We start from the raw sequence: 16,948 nt of genomic DNA, 5'->3' as shown, positions 1-16,948 counted from the left end.
GCATCTTGCAGATGGTACACACTGTGCAGCAATGGTGACGGAAGTGAATGTTTGAGATGGTGTATGGGGTTCTGATTAAGTGGACTGCTTTGGCCTGGATGGTGTTGAGCATCCTGAGTGTTGTTGGAGCGACACTCATCCAGGCAAGTGGAGAGTATTCCATCACACTCCTGACTTGTGCCTTGTAGATGGGGTGGACAAGCTTTGGGGAGCCAGGAGATGGGTTACTCGTTGCAAACTTCCCAATCCCTGACCTGCTGTTGTAGCCACAGCATTTATGTGGCTGGTCCAGTTCAGTTTCTGGTCGATAGTAACCCCCAGGATGCTGATAGTGGGGGTTTCATGCTGTTGAATATCAAGGGAAGATGATTAGATTCTCTCATATTAGAGATTGTCATTGCCTGACACTGTGTGGCATGAATATTACTTGCTACTTGTTAGTCCAAGCCTGAATGTTGTCCAGGTCTTGCTGCATATGTACATGGGCTGCTTCAGTAGCTGAGGATATGTGAATGGTACTCATCATTATACAATCATCAGTGAACATCCCCACTTCTGACCTTATGATTGAAGGAAGGTCATTGATGAAGCAGCTGAAGATGCCTAGGACACTACCCTGAGGAACTCCTACAGTGATGTCCTGGAGCTGAGATGATTGACCTCCAACAACCACAGCCATCTTCCTTCGTGCTAGGTATGACTACACCCAGTGGACAGTTTTCCCCTTGATTTCATTGTCTTCAATTTGGCTACGGCTCCTTGGTACGACACTTGGTCAAATGCTGTCTTGATATCAAGGGTAATCACTCTCACCTCACCTGTCGAATTCAGCTCTTTTGTCTATGTTTGGACCATGGCTCTAACGAGATCCGGAGGTGAGTGGCCTGGCGGAACTCAAACTGATCATTGGTGAGCAAGTTATTGCTGTTTAAGTGGCGCTTGATAGCACTGTCTACAGCACCTTCCATCACTTTGCTGATGATCGAGAGTAGACTGATGGGGTGGTAATTGTCTGGCTTCAATTTGTCCTGTTTTTTTGTGTACAGGACATACCTGGGCAACTTTCCTCATTGTCGGGTAGATGCCAGTGTTGTAGCTGTACTGGAACAGCTTGGCTAGGGGCGCGGCTAGTTCTGCAGCACAAGTCTTCAGTACTGTTGCCGGAATAATGTCAGGGCCCATGGCCTTTGCAGTATCCAATGCCTTCTGTCGTTTCTTGATATCATGTGGAGTGAATTGGATTGGCTGAAGACTGGCATTTGTGATGCTGGGGCCTCAGGAGGAGGCTGAGATGGATCATCCACTTGACACTTCTGGCTGAAGATTGTTGCAAATGCTTCAGCCTTATCTGTTGCACTGATGTGCTGGTCTCCCCCATCATTGAGGATGGGGATATTTGTGGAGCCTCCTCCTCCTGTTAGTTGTTTAATTGTGGTGGGAGCACAAATGCTGTCATGCTGAGAGAGGACAGCAGGTTGGTGCTATGGAGCCACTGCCACTCCTCTCGGGCAGAACCTCAGCAATTCTCGTAAGCTACTGGAGGACAGATTGCTGGTCTGCTGTGATAGCCTGCAAGTCCTTTTGAACACTGAGATCTCAAACCATGATGCACTCTGATCTTGCATGGCTCTGAGACATCCCAACTGAGATATCTTTGGCTTCTGTAAGTGTATGCTGGAAAGGATGGATGTCAAACTCTGCATGATACCCTGTGCCGCACTGGAGCTAGACTCCTCCATGCTTCTTGACAGTGACAAGAGACTATCTAGGAGGCTTGCCAATGCCCCAAGCATCTTGGTCTGCATATCCATCACTATTCTCTTGTATGCCGCCCCATCGAAGTCCTCATCTGAATACCTTGTAACAGAGCTCATCTGCCAACTTGTCCTCCAGTGAGCTGGCACATGAGTTATAGAAACATAGATAAATAGGAGCAGGAGTAGGCCATTCGGCCCTTCGAGCCTGCACCTCCATTCAATATGATAATGGATGATAATCCAAACTCAGTACCCTGTTCCTGCTTTCTCCCCGTATCCCTAAGAACTATATCTAACTCTTTCTTGAATATATTTAATGATTTGGCCTCAACTGCTTTCTGTGTAGAGAATTCCACAGGTTCAGTACTCTCTGGGTGAAGAAATCCTTCCTCATCTCAGTCCTAAATGGCTTACCCTTATCCTTAGACTGTGAAGCCTGGTCCTGGACTCCTCCGCCATTGGGAACATCCTTCCTGCATCTAGTCAGTCCAGTCCTGTTAGAATTTTGTAGGTGTCTATGAGATCCCCTCTCATTCTTCTAAACTCTAATGAATACATGCCTAACCGACCCAATCTCTCTTCATACGTCAGTCCTGCCATCCCAGGAATCAGTCTGGTGAACCTTCGCTGTACTCCCTCCATAGCAAGAACATCCTTCCTCAGATAAGGAGACCACAATACTCCAGATGTGGTCTCACCAAGGCCTTGTATAATTGCAGCAAGACATCCTTCCTCCTGTACTCAAATCCTCTCGCTATGAAGGTTAACATACCATTTGTCTTTTTAACTGCCTGCTGCACCTGCATGCTTACTTTCAGCGACTGGTGCACAAGGACACCCAGGTCTCGCTGCACCTCCCTCTTTCCCAATCTATTGCCATACAGATAATAATCAATAATAATCTGCCTTTCTGTTTTTGCCACCAAAGTGGATAACCTCACATTTATGCACATTATACTGCATCTGCCATGTATTTGCCCACTCACTCAACCTGTCCAAGTCACACTGAAGCCTCTCTGCATCCTCCTCACAACTCACCCTCCTACCCAGTTTTGTGTCATCTGCAAATTTGGAGATATTACATTTAGTTCCCTCATTTAAATCATTAATATGTATTGTGAATAGCTGGGGTCCTAGCACCGATTCCTGCAGTAGCCCACTAGTCACTACCTGCCATTCGGAAAAAGACCCATTTATCCCTACTTTTTGTTTCCTGTCTGCCAACCAATTTTCTATCCATTGCAATACACTACCCCCAATCCCATGCGCTTTACTTTTACACACTAATCTCTTATGTGGGACTTTGTCGAAAGCCTTCTGAAAGTCCAAATAAACCACATCCACTGGCTCCCCCTCATCAACTCTATTAGTTACATCCTCGAAGAATTCTAGTAAATTTATCAAGCATGATTTCCCTTTTGTAAATCCGTGCTGACTCTCAAAGTCATAGAGTCATAGAGAGATACAGCACTGAAACAGGCCCTTCGGCCCACCGAGTCTGTGCCAACCATCAACCACCCATTTATACTAATTCTACATTAGTCCCATATTGCCTACCACATCCCCACCTTCTCTCAATTCTCCTACCACCTACCTACACTAGGGGAAATTTACAATGGCTAATTTACCTATCAACCTGCAAGTCTTTGGCTGTGGGAGGAAACCGGAGCACCCGGCGGGAACCCACGCGGTCACAGGGAGAACTTGCAAACTCCGCACAGGCAGTACCCAGAACTCTACCCAATTCTACCACTGTTCTCTAAATGGTCTGCTATATAATCTTTGATAATGGACTCTAGAATTTTCCCCACTACCGACGTCAGGCTGACTGGTCTTTAATTCCCTGCTTTCTCTCTACCTCCCTTTTTAAATAGTGGGGTTACATTAGCTACCCTTCAATCTGTAGGAACTGTTCCAGAGTCTATAGAATCTTGGAAGATGACCACCAATGCATCCATTATTTCTAGGACCACTTCCTTAAGTACTCAGGGATGCATACCATCAGGCCCAGGGGATTTATCAGCCTTCACTCCCATCAATTTCCCTTGTCCTCTTGGATCCATCCACGAAAAAGACAGTGGCATAGTGATAATGTCACTGAACTAGTATTCCAGAGGCCCACGCTAATGACCTGAGGACATGGTTTCAAATGCTGGTGGAATTTAAATTCAATTATTCTTTTGGGCCTCCTTATCTCGAGAGACAATGGATACGCGCCTGGAGGTGGTCAGTGGTTTGTGAAGCAGCGCCTGGAGTGGCTATAAAGGCCAATTCTGGAGTGACAGGCTCTTCCACAGGTGCTGCAGAGAAATTTGTTTGTTGGGGCTGTTGCACAGTTGGCTCTCCCCTTGCGCCTCTGTCTTTTTTCCTGCCAACTACTAAGTCTCTTCGACTCGCCACAATTTAGCCCTGTCTTTATGGCTGCCCGCCAGCTCTGGCGAATGCTGGCAACTGACTCCCACGACTTGTGATCAATGTCACACGATTTCATGTCGCGTTTGCAGACGTCTTTATAACGGAGACATGGACGGCCGGTGGGTCTGATACCAGTGGCGAGCTCGCTGTACAATGTGTCTTTGGGGATCCTGCCATCTTCCATGCGGCTCACATGGCCAAGCCATCTCAAGCGCCGCTGACTCAGTAGTGTGTATAAGCTGGGGATGTTGGCCGCTTCAAGGACTTCTGTGTTGGAAATATAGTCCTGCCACCTGATGCCAAGTATTCTCCGAAGGCAGCGAAGATGGAATGAATTGAGACGTCGCTCTTGGCTGGCATACGTTGTCCAGGCCTCGCTGCCGTAGAGCAAGGTACTGAGGACACAGGCCTGATACACTCGGACTTTTGTGTTCCGTGTCAGTGCGCCATTTTCCCACACTCTCTTGGCCAGTCTGAACATAGCAGTGGAAGCCTTACCCATGCGCTTGTTGATTTCTGCATCTAGAGACAGGTTACTGGTGATAGTTGAGCCTAGGTAGGTGAACTCTTGAACCACTTCCAGAGCGTGGTCGCCAATATTGATGGATGGAGCATTTCTGACATCCTGCCCCATGATGTTCGTTTTCTTGAGGCTGATGGTTAGGCCAAATTCATTTATAAATACATTCAATTAATTAATAAAGATGTGGAAGTGAAAGCTAGTCTTAGTAATGATGCCATGAAACTATCATGGATTGTCGTAAAAACCCATTTCATTCACTAATGTCCTTTAGTGAAGGAAATCTGCTGTCATTACCTGGTCTGGCTTGCATGTGACTCCAGACCCACGGCAATATGGTTGACTCTTAACTGTGCTCTGAAATGGCCTAGCAAGCCATTCAGCTGTGAAGGGCAATTAGGGATAGGCAACAAATGCTGGCCTTGCCAGTGATGCCCACATCTGATGAAAGAATAAAAGAAACACACTTTGGGGGATGGAGTGAAGAACCAAGGGAGCCTGGACTCGCGAAGGATGGAGTGATGGCAGCTTCCAGGACATTGAGCGCACACATGGAGGAAGCTCTTGTGTTGTCACAGATCATTTAAATGTTGAGGGAGTGGAAACCCTTCCTGTTGATGTATCTCATTAGCCAGTTGATGGATGCCTTAATGACTACATGGGTGCAGTCAATGACCCCTTGGACCTGAGGGTATCTATCGATGATGGCAAATCTCAATTACCTCTGTGCCTGCACAGGCCCATCTTTGGTCAAAGTGGATGTAGATCCTTGCCCTCCTGAATGTGGCATCTGTGACCCACCTGATGGTGAGATGAGCTGCCGATTGTGAGATGCCACCTAGGTCCACAGCATATCCCTGGAACAAGCCGGTTGCATAAAGGTTTAGGCTGACGGTGACCTTAACGGCTGTTGGTAAGGGACTGCCATGGGGACTGTGAGGCCTCAGGTCATTGTGGATCAGAGCACACAGGGCGGAGACCATCTGCCTGGATAGGCATAGCCTCCAACGGCACTGGTACTTTGTCATTTACATGTAGCTGATGTTTGGGCTGTAGACCCGATGTCTTGGGTAGCGCCTTCTTCTCCTTGCAGCGCCCCGCTGTACTCCTCTGGCCTCCTGCTGTCCTGCTGCAACTGATCGTGGCTGTCCTGTCCAATATCAGAGTATCAAATTGAAAACTGCCGCTGACAAGTCTGTTCATGAGCTCCTCAATGAGTTCACCAGGTACTTAACTGGAGGTGCATCGGCTTGACGTTCCATCCCTCCCAACGTCCCTTTAAAAATAGCGCATTTCCAGAGGTGGCAGGACCTCGCACCTGCTTCTGCCCCCAGCAGGCTTTAAAAATCCAGCCCAGGTGTTTGTCAGTTTCAGAGGGTTAATGATATTGAATGCAAACAGTATCACTGTCGTTACTATCACAAAATTCGGGCTTTTGAATCTGCTTCTACTACCCTTTCAGGCAATGCAATCCAGACCATAACAACTCGCTGTCTGGAAAATTTCTCCTCATGACCCCCTTGGTGTTTTTGCAATTACCTTGAATTTGTGTCCTTTGGTTATCGACCCGCCTGCCAGTGGAAACAGTTTCTCCCTATTTGATCTATCAAAACCCATCATACATTGTGTTTTTTGTTGCTCTGTAGACTGTGTCAGAAGTGGCTGTACAAGATTCTGAATTCTTAAAGGGATTCTGTCCAAGCACTTCTTTCTTCATGGGGTCTCTCAGGCAATTACAGTGTGGCAAGCGGAGGAGCAGCAGGAGGTGGAAGAAGGAGAAACAGCTGCTGGGAGAGCAAATCAAAGGATGCGTTCTCACAAGAATCCATAATCTCTCATCAGAGCTCAGAAATCTAGGACAGCGTACCCACAGTACTTTAAGGAGAAGTGCATAAGTAAGCTAACCTTCTCTCGGGAAACTATTACAATGTTGTGTAGCCTCCTATAACAAGCCCTGCAACTACTTACCACAGCATGACCTGTTACTATCAAGATCACTGCCTCTTTGCTATCTGAGTGACTGCATTTATTATGCAGCTGACTGATGTCCTGTTTGCTGGTGCAATCTCTTTCAATACTTTCCACATGGATATTCAGAAGCAGCAGGAATGGGCTCTGGAGATCACATGGATTGTAAGATTCCCCCAAGGCCAGGGCCTCGTGGACTGCAGCAGTTTGAAGGTGACCTCACTGATTTTATGAATCACGGGGACTTCCACTTCAATTATAAGCAACTGATGTGTGGTCACCACCAGTGCATCACACGAGTAGGTGCCCACTTCCCTGGCAGGTACCATAACATTTTTATCATGTGTCAATCCTCCATTCCCTGTCCACTCTTGCCCCTGCACAGTAGGTGAGAGGTTTATTTATTTATTTAGAGATACAGCACTGAAACAGGCCCTTCGGCCCACCGAGTCTGTGCCGACCAACAACCACCCATTTGTACTAATTCCACATTAATCCCATATTCTCTGCCACATCCGCACCATTCTCCTACCACCTACCTACACTAGGAGCAATTTACAATGGCCAATTTACCTATCAACTTGCAAGTCTTTGGAGGTGGGAGGAAACCAGAGCACCCGGCGGAAACACACGCAGACACAGGGAGAACTTGCAAACTCCGCACAGGCAGTACCCAGAACTGAACCCGGGTCGCTGGAGCTGTGAGGCTGCGGTGCTAACCACTTCACCACTGTGCCACCCACTGCTTGGCAACAGCGGAAGGAAATTGGTATAGGTTAGCAACATGCTTGACATGAATAGAAGATTTTCTCTTTACTTAAGCTGTATCCTGATCAGATGCAGTGAACATGAACTGCTGTAGCCTGGAAACTTCTATTGGTAGCGTGTCTAAAGTTACATTCTCAAATGAATTTTACCACTTGGTAATGTTGATCCCCAGGCAAAATGATTTTGCCTTTCGATTAACACAAATGCTGTAGTTCAAGCTGCTATCCTCTTTGGGAGAAATGGAAAAAAGTGGGGGTGTGTGGATCTCTTTGGGGTCAAGAAGACTAAAAGCTGGCATACCTGGCGACAGATATCTCTGGTCCAGTAACCCAGAGGTCCAGGCTAATGCTCTACAGACATGGGTTTGAATACCACCATGGCAGATGGTGAAATTTGAATTCAATTAATAAAAAATCTGAAATTAAAATATCTAGTCTAATGGACCATGAAACCATTGCTGGTTGCATCACTAATATCCTTTAGGGAAGGAAATTTGCTGTCTTTACCTGGTCTGGCCTACATGTGACTCTAGACCCACAGCAATGTGGTTGACTCTTAAGTGACCTCTGAAATGGCCTAGCAAGCCACTCAGTTGTATCTAACCACTGCAAAGACAATAAGGAATGAAACCGGACGGACCACCCGGCATCGACCTAGGTTCTAGAAATAACAACAGCAAACCCAGCCCTGTCGACCATGCAAAGTCCTCCTTACTAACATGTGGGGGCTTGTGCCAAAATTGGGAGTGCTGTCTCACAGACTAGTCAAGCAACAGCCTGACATAGTCATACTCACGGAATCATACCTTACAATGTCCCAGACACAACATTGGCTCCGCACCCCATAAAGTCTCATGCCATCAGGTCAAACATGGGCAAGGAAATGCCCTGCTGTTTACCAGCTACCGCCACCTCCCCCCCCCCCAGCTGATGAATCAATGCTTCTCCATATTGAACACCAATTGGAAGAAGCACTGAGGGTAGCAAGGGCACAGAATGTACTCAAGGTGGGGGACTTCAATGTCCATCACCAAGAGTGGCTCAGTAGTATCACTACTGACTGAGCTGGCTGAGTCCTAAGGGACATAGCTGCTAGACTGGGTCTGCAGCAGGTGGTGAAGGAACAAACAAGAGGGAAAAACCTATTTGGCCTCATCCTCACCAATATACCTATTGCAGATGCATCTGTCCATGACAGTATTGGTAGGAGTAACCACCGCACAGTCCTTGTGGAGACGAACTCCTGTCTTCGCATTGAGGATACCCACCATCGTATTGTGTGACACTACCACCGTGCTAAATGGGACAGATTTCAAACAGATCTAGCAACTCAAAACTGGGCAACCATGAGGCACTGTGGGCCATCAGCAGCAGCAGAACTGTATTCAACCACAATCTGTAACCTTATGGCCCGGCATATCCCCCACTCTACCATTACCATCAAACTGGGGGATCAACCCTAGTCCAATGAAGAGTGCAGGAGGGCATGCCTGGAGCAGCACCAAGCATACCTAAAAATGAGGTGTTGGCCTGGTGAAGCTATAACACAGGGCTACTTGCATGCCAAACTGCGGAAGCAGCCTGTGATAGACAGGGCTAAGTGATCCCACAACTAACAGATCAGATCTAAGCTCTGCAGTCCTGCCACATCCAGCCGTGAATGGTGGCGGACAATTAAACAACTAACAGGAGGAGCAGCCTCCACAAATATCCCCATCCTCAATGATGGGGGAGCCCAGCACATCAGTGCAAAAGAAAAGGCTGAAGCCTTTGCATCCATCTTTAGCCAGAAGTGCCGAGTGGATGATACATCTCGGCCTCCTCCCGAGGTCCCCAGCATCACAGATGCCAGTCTTCAGCCAATCTGATTCACTCCTCGTGATATCAAGAAACGACTGAAGGCACTGGATACTGCAAAGACTATGGGCCCTGAAAACATTTCGACAATAGTACTGAAGACCTGTGCTCCAGAACTAGCCGCGCCTCTAGCCAAGCGGTTCCGGTACAGCTACAACACTGGCATCTACCCGACAATGTGGAAAATTGCCCAGGTAGATCCTATGCACAAAAAGCAGGACAAATCCAAGCCGGCCAATTACCACCCCATCAGTCTTCTCTCGATCATCAGCAAAGTGATGGAAGAGATCGTCAACTGTGCTATCACGCGGCACTTTCTCAGCAATAACCTGCTCACTAACGCTCAGTTTGGGTTCTGCCAGGGCCACTCAGCTCCTGAACTCATTACAAACTTGGTCCAAACATGTATAAAAGAGTTGAACTCCAGAGGGAAGGTGAGAGTGACTGCCCTCGACATCAAAGCAACATTTGACCGAGTGTGGCATCGAAGAGCCCTCGCAAAAGTGGAGTAAAAGGGAATCAAGGGGAAAACTCTCTGCTGTTTGGAATCATACCTAGCACAAAGGAAGATTGTTGTGGTTGTGGGAGGTCAATAATTTCAGTCCCAGGATATTACTGTAGGAGTTCCTCAGGATAGTGTCCTAGGTCCAACAATCTTCAGCAGCTTCATCAATGACTTTCCCTCCCTTTCCCTCCATCATAAGGTCAGAAGTGGGGATGTTCACTGACAGTTGCAAAATGTTTAGCACCATCCGTAACTCCTCAGATACTGAAGCAGCCCATGTCTAGATGTAGCAAGACCTGGACAACTCTCAGGCTTGGGCTAATAAGTCGCAAGTAATATTCATGTCACACAAGTGCCAGGCAATGACCATCTCAAACAAGAGAGAATCTAACCATTTCCCATTGATGTTTAATGGTATTACCATCACTGAGTCCCCCACTATCAGCATCCTGGGGGTTACCATTGACCAGAAGCTGAAATAGAGCAGCCAATAAATGCTGTGGCTACAAGAGCAAGTCAAAGGCTGGGAATTCTGCAGCGAGTAATTCAACTCCTGACCCCCCAATGCCTGTCCATCATCTACGAGGCACAAGTCAGGAGTGTGCTGGAATACTCACTACTTGTCTGAATGGGTGCAGCTCCATCAACACTCAAGAAGCTCGACACCATCCAGGTAAAAGCAGCCCACTTGATTGGCACCCCATCCACCACCTTCAACATTCACTCCCTTTATCACTGACACACAGTGGCAGCAGTGTGCACCATATACAAGATGCACTGCAGCAACTCACCAAGGCTCCTTCAACAGTACCTTCCAAGCCTGCAAACTCTACCACCTAGAAGGAAAAGGGCAGCAGATACTTGGGAACACCACCACCTGCAAGTTCTGCTCCAAGCCACTCACCATCCTGACTTGGAACTATATCGCCATTCCTTCACTGTCACTGGGTTAAAATCCTGGAACTCCTTTCCTAACGGCACTGTGGGTGTACCTGCACCTCAAGGACTGCAGCGGTCCAAGAAGGCAGCTTACATCAACTTCTCGAGGGCAATTAGGGATGGGCAATAAATGCTGGCCTAGTCAGCGACGCCCACATGCCACAAACGAACTAATAAAAAAAAAAGTTTGAACCAATCTGTGGCAGATTCAGTAATGCGATACCGGAACAAGGCATATCTGTAATACTCCAGGGCACTGCTGATGACAGGGCAATAAGTCTATCCCATTAATTAAACCTGGAAGGGTGGGCTTGTTGCTGAAAGTTATTCCCTCTAGGTTCCCTGAAAATAATCCTGCAAGGCAATGCTCTCTGATAGATTAGAGTGGTCCTAACTGGACACACAGTGGGAAGCTCACCAATGTTCTGTGTTAGTAACTGTGGTTTTAGCTGGTTAAATTTCAGTTAATGCTCTTGCATATACTTGGAAATCCCTGCGACTTACACTTGCTAACCTGTGTTAATCTCTTAGGTAAGTATGATGTGTCCTTACAGGGATGGAGTGTGCTCTCCAGACTGGACAAACAGAAACTCTACCTTGGTAATTGGTTTGGAGACTTTTAAACAGAGTGGCCTAGAAATCTGTTGTTGCTGGACCCGTTTTTCAGATGTAAAACGGGCACCTTAGCATTCAACTTGGCAGGTGGTCTGCATCTGCTCATTCTGCTGCTACTGCCATATTGATAGCCTGTAAGGTATGGAGCAGAACAGATGTTAGACCCCTTGTATATGCAAAAAAAAGGGCCTAATGCCTATTTCAGGCTCCCATCATGATAGAAGCTGGCGCCGGGTTGGCTGCATTCAGAATAAATATGTCTACATGTGACATCAAAGAGACCACTGGAGCCCACCACCAAAAACATAATTTTTTTTTAAAAAAGCAGGCTTGTTGACCATCGCTGGCAACTGCTTGGTTCACTCATGATCACGGTCTTCCCCACACTACTCTGCTGATTGCCTAAATTCGACTGGAAATGTGGAGGACGGTCCCGATTGGAATTCAATTGGAATTTGATTACTTTTCCATTTTTCCATCTTCACAATCCTGAGTTTCATGTTCATATTCCCTCTCATCTCTCTCGCTCCAGCTACTGCCAGATACAAAGACAGTGTGATCCTTTGAAGCCTGAAATGCAGTTTCTGGGTGGAAGATCGGGAATTGATTGCTGGTGACGTGTGGCTCTGTGACGAATAGTGCACCTGACAGGAATTTAAGATGTTACTGTGGATGAAAGGGAAATATTTATTTGAGTCATGTTACTTTGTTCAGTTCTGTACAGAATGGAGTTTGCTGAAATATTCCTAACAAACTTCATTGTTGAGATTACTTCAAGCCCAGCATGCAGCTGAGCTCTTTTTTTTACCAACTGATAACTTGTCTTTTGGTTCCTCCGGTTTTTTATTGTGTCTTTAGCACTCTATCTAAATCTGAGAACTGAAAGAAAGGGAAATCAGGTCTTGTCATAAGAGAGTCAGGCAAAAGAAGCGCTAAAGGCTTCTGTTGGGACTGCGTTCTTGTTCTGATTTGTTCCGTTACTTTAAATACCAGAGAGCACAGGCATCAGTTGTAACAACCATAGAAGTAGGTCTTCAATAAGACATCACAAGACACAATTCCAATATTCGTACGCTAGTCTTTACTAGGCTCACGATTCAATATGAGAACTCAGGTACATCGTACTCCACAATCCCACATGAGTACAACATACAGTGGTTTACTCACAGCTCTTATATTAATTCTACCTTTGATCTCTACTTTCCATGCATATTACCATTAAATCACAGTAAATCAAAGATACATAAAACTGACATCAGAAAAACAACTTGGAGACAGCAAGATGCATTAAGATCCTTTCAATTTCTCCTAATCATTCTGTTCCCATAGTTAAATGGCTCACTTCATTTTATTACTGTAAACACAATAGCCAGATCAACATCATCCAGACCAAAGAAATGGATGGGTGACTTTCACACATTCCTTCGGTTTCTTAGTTTTAAAAAGAAACCCTTGCCTTAGGTCCACTCACACAATATATTCCATGTTTTGCAGAAAGCTGCTCAACTCATCATGTTTTAATCCCATGAACAGTTCAGAATAACAAGGCGAGCAGGTAATGAGAACTGTCATTCCTACATCTTTGATTACATTAGGACCATTATTGCCCACTGGGCTTGCTAGGAAACTCAGCTAGGGCTGAGTTTTCTGGCCCCCCTGGAGATGGGCTGGGAGGTGGTAAATCCCATACAATTGCAACAGGAGGCGAAGGTTGGGTGTGGGGGGTGGGGAGGGGGGGTTGGGTGCGGGGACGGTGGTGGTGGTGGTGGTGGGCCTGTGGCCTATCTATCACACTACAATTTTGTTGGGGGCAGGATAGGCCAAAGACGGCTTTCCCGTCCAGAGGCCACTAGAGGCCCTTAAGAGGCCTATTAGAAGCCACAAGGGCCTCTTCTCCCCGTGGGGCCTCTTGCCACATGAGGGGGTTACCCAGTAAAACAAGGCGACCTCCCTGATGGCTTGGGGGGCCCTCCTCCATGGGCAGTCTGTGGACCACCTCCCCTCATACTTAACACCCACCGTCCCTCACCCACCCTGCCCCCCCCTCCTTTCCGGACCTGCTGGACTGTCCCCAGTGACCCCACCTCACTTACCTGAGGTCTGGGCCTCCAGCGCTCGGCCTGGTTCCAAGGTCTCAGCATTACTGGCAGTGGCCACTGATCCTGGTAGTGCTGCCGATACAACTGAACTACTGGTCCTCTACTTGGCCAGGAAGACTTGGAGGTGAGATTCCCATCTTTAAACGGACGGGGATCCTGGTGCCGGGCTGTTAAATGCCCGGACACCGTACAATCGTGCTTGGTGGGGGGGGGCTTCCAAATAGCCGAGGCAGGGTTCGACCAGCCTTTTCGGCCTGGCACCGGGAGCCCCACCAGCACCACAAAATTCAGCCCACTATGTAGCATTAAATAAGATTACTGAATTAATGCCAATTTCTGTTGAGTTATGGACGGTTTTCCACTGTACACATACATCCCCAGTAAAACTAGACTAGAATGACCAAAACCAATTTTACTTCAGATCTTTGACAGACATCATGAAGGAAATGAAAGCAAGAAATGCTGGAAATACTCAACAGGTCTGGCAGCATCTGTGGAGAGAGAAGCAAAGATAACGTTTCAGGTCAGTGACCCTTCATCAGAACTGACCTGAAATGTTAACTCTGCTTCTCTCTCCACTGATGCTGCCAGACCTGCTGAGTATTTCCAGCATTTCTTGTTTTCATTTCAGATTTCCAGCATCTGCAGTATTCTGCTTTTAGTTCATGGAAAGGAAATATGCTGTAAATTCTAGGCAACATCATTGGAAAATACTGTCAGTTTTCACATGTGCGCTGACAACACACGACTCTATCTCACCACCATCACTCTCAATTCCTCTATTGTCTCTAAATTATCATATTGCTTGCCAACATCCAACACTGGATGAGTAGAAATTCGCTCCAATTACTAAATGAAGTGAGCCATATAACCATCGTAACAGAATGATTAGAAGAGATTGGGAGGATCTTAATGCATCATATTGTCTCCACATTGCTATTCTGATGTCATTTTTATGTATCTTTGATGTATTGTTCCAATTAAATATTGGAAAGACTGAAGATTCTCACTCTAAACTTTGTTCCCTAGCTACCATCTCCCTGGCAACTGTCTGTAGCTGAACCAGACTGTTCACGACGTTAGTGTCGTATTGGACCCTGAAAAGAGACTCTGACCACATATTCGCACCATCATTAAGACTGCCCTATTTCCACTTCCATAACATTGCCCAAATTTGCCTCTGCCTCAGCTCATTTGCTGCTGAAACCCTCATCCATGCTTTGTTACCTCTAGAATTAACTATTCCAAAACATTCCTGGCTGGCCTTACACATTCTACCTTTCGTAAACTTGAGGTCATCTAAAACTCTGCTTCCCTTGTCCTAACGCCCACCAAGTTTTGTTCACCCACCATCCTTATGACCAATCACTGACCTACAATGACTCCCAGTTCAGCAATGCCTTGATTTTAAAATTCTCATCCTTGTTATCAAATCCTTCCATGGCCTCATTCTTCTCTATTCCTGTAATCTCTTTTAGGCCCACAACCATCCGAGATATCTGTGCTTCTCCACGTCTGGCCTCTTTTGCACGCCCAGTTTGAATTGTTCAACCATTGGTGGTGTGCCTTCAGTCTGCCAAGGGCTTAAGCTCTGAATTTCCTCCCTAAATCTCTCTGTCTCTCTCCCTTCCTTTCCTCTTTTAAGATGCTACTTAAAACATCCCTTTCCCTAATATCTCCTTATGTAATTCAGTGTCAAATCTTGTGTTATTCTGCTCCTGTGAAGGGGGTTGGGATATTTTATTACGTTAAAGATGATATATAAATACAAGCTGTTGTTGTATAGGTCATATTCCTATATAATTGTGAATCATGTTAAACATCTGTAATATATTATTTGTAGCAATTATTAGAGTTTCAGAGGTAGATAGTTTATGTTCAGGAATATCATTAGCATTAACAGCTGTATTGACATTCATGAAGACTAATAGTGCAAAGGCTGTATTCAAATGTATACAAGTTTCTGGCTGTTTAATTATATTATGAACTGTTAACAATGACTCAGCGTTGGAATGATAATGAACTATTCTTATGCGTTATAAATATTTATAACCTTTCTCTTTCCACATCCAACAGATTTCATCATGTAGTATAAGCAAATTCCTGTCTGCTCAATTACAGTTATGGTCAATAAAGTTAATAATATCCCTTCACAAACATATTTAAAATAAAGTGAAACCTCATTCTCCACTGATGTTACAACAATGTCTGTACTTTAGTACTGCAAAAAAGTACTTCATTAGCCAGCAAACACTTTGGAACATATTGAGAACATGGAAGTCTCTATATAAATGCAAGTTCTTTCTTGGAAGGGGAAACCCATGGTGAATAATAGATGCTGGCAGATGATAACAGCCCTCAAACTTGCACATCTCATACAGTAATACCATAGGTACAGGAATGAAACGGACCACATTAACAAAAGATGCACTGAGGGGAAGGTTTCCTGTGTGTTGCAAAATCAGGAGCATGTTTTTCCTTTAACCCACAGGTTTAGAATTTTGTTGTATGTAGCGCACAAGGGACATCTAACCCACCACCCCTCCCCACCCCTGCCCCATGCAGTCTTGACCTTTTACAAAGCTTTCTCCAACTAAAATACTGCTGGATAATCAGAAAGGTGAGTCATTGGTGTCTGGAAAACAAAGCTTCTACTGTGCCATTGGTATTGCAGTGCCACTGTTCTTGACTCTGTGCAGAGTTACAAAAGCAAATTGTGCTCTAGCAATGGTCTCATTGATTAGCGGGACAGGCTCGAGGGGCCCAATGGCCTACTCCTGTTCTAAGATGTTCTAACCAACATCTATTTCAACTCTTTTTTATTCCTTACGTGGGATGTGGGCATCGCTGGCAAGGCCAGTATTTGTTTCCCCTACCTAATTGCCCTTGAGAAGGTGGCGGTGAGCTGCCTTCTTGAACCGCTGCAGTCCATCTGGTGTAGGTACACCAATAGCGCTGTTAGGAAGAGAGTTCCAGGATTTTGATTCAGCAACAGTGAAGGAATGGCAATATATTTCCAAGTCAGGATGGTTTGGAGGGGAACTTGCAGATGGTGGTGTTTCCATGTGTCTGCTGCCCTTGTCCTTTTAGGTGGAAGAGGTCACAGATTTGGAAGGTGCTGTCAATGGATGTGTGGGGGGTTGCTGCAGTGCATCTTGCATATGGAACACACTGCTGCCACTGTGTGTCGGTGGTACCCCCCCCCTCCCCCGTCCCCCTCCCCCGGATGTTGATAATGGGGGATTCAGTGAGAGTAATGCCATTGAATGTCAAAGGGAGATGGTTAGATTCTCTTTTTTTGGAGATGGTCATTTCCTGACACTTGTGTGACATGAATATTACTTGCCACTTATCAGCCCAAGCCTGAATGTTGTCCAGGTCTTGCTGCATATGGACACGGACTGAGGAGTTGCAAATGGTACTAAACAACGTACAATCATCAGTAAACATCCCTTTGTCACCCCAATGTGCTTTGTTGAATGATAATTTTCTTTAATCCATTGACT

This window comes from Heterodontus francisci, chromosome 19, assembly GCF_036365525.1.
Source record: "Heterodontus francisci isolate sHetFra1 chromosome 19, sHetFra1.hap1, whole genome shotgun sequence".
NCBI classification, from domain to species: domain Eukaryota; kingdom Metazoa; phylum Chordata; class Chondrichthyes; order Heterodontiformes; family Heterodontidae; genus Heterodontus; species Heterodontus francisci.
The sequence above is the reverse complement of the archived record's forward strand: the minus strand, read 5'-3'. Positions refer to the sequence as shown.